The following is a 1033-nucleotide window of genomic DNA, read 5'->3' on the forward strand; positions in this document are numbered from 1 at the left end:
CCTCAATTAGTTTCTCTAATGCAACAGAATTGCAAGTTCCATGGACTTCCAATGGAAGATCCTCATCAGTTTTTAGCTGAGTTCTTGCAAATCTGTGACACAGTCAAGACTAATGGGGTTGACCCTGAGGTCTACAGACTGATGCTATTCCTTTTTGCTGTAAGAGACAGAGCTAGGACATGGTTGGACTCACAACCTAAAGATAGCCTGGACTCTTGGGAAAAGCTAGTCAATGCCTTCTTGGCAAAGTTCTTTCCACCTCAAAAATGGAGTAAGCTTAGAGTGGAAGTCCAAACCTTCAGACAGAAGGATGGAGAATCCCTCTATGAAGCTTGGGAAAGATACAAACAATTAATCAGAAAATGTCCCTCAGACATGCTTTCTGAATGGAGTATCATAGGTATTTTCTATGATGGTCTCTCTGAACTATCCAAGATGTCTTTGGATAGCTCTGCTGGAGGATCTCTTCATCTGAAGAAGACGCCTACAGAGGCTCAAGAGCTAATTGAAATGGTTGCAAATAACCAATTCATGTACACTTCTGAAAGAAATCCTGTAAACAATGGGACAAGTCAGAAGAAAGGAGTTCTTGAGATTGATGCTCTGAATACCATTTTGGCTCAGAACAAGATATTGACTCAACAAGTCAATTTGATTTCTCAAAGTCTGTCTGGAATGCAAAATGCACCAAGCAGTACTAAGGATGCTTCATCTGAGGAAGAAGCTTATGATCCTGAGAATCCTTCAATGGAAGAGGTGAATTACCTAGGAGAACCCTATGGGAACACCTATAATTCTTCATGGAGAAATCACCCAAATTTCTCATGGAAGAATCAAGAGAAACCTCAACAAGGTTTCAACAACAACAATGGTGGAAGAAACAGGTTTAGCAATGGCAAGCCTTTTCCATCATCTTCTCAGCAACAGACAGAGAATCCTAAGCAGAACCCCTCTGACTTAGCAACCATGGTCTCTGATCTAATCAAAACCACTCAAAGTTTCATGACTGAAACAAGGTCTTCCATTAGGAATT

General features: G+C 40.8%; 1 non-coding gene across 1 annotated transcript; it reads right to left on the reverse strand.

Moving 5' to 3' along the window:
• Window positions 1–273: 273 nt before the first annotated feature.
• On the reverse strand, window positions 274–381 carry LOC130937774 (small nucleolar RNA R71). Its single transcript, XR_009068974.1, has one exon. It is a non-coding gene; the product is annotated as a small nucleolar RNA R71 (small nucleolar RNA).
• Window positions 382–1033: the final 652 nt, after the last annotated feature.

Source organism: Arachis stenosperma, chromosome 6 (assembly GCF_014773155.1).
Source record: "Arachis stenosperma cultivar V10309 chromosome 6, arast.V10309.gnm1.PFL2, whole genome shotgun sequence".
NCBI lineage: Eukaryota > Viridiplantae > Streptophyta > Magnoliopsida > Fabales > Fabaceae > Arachis > Arachis stenosperma.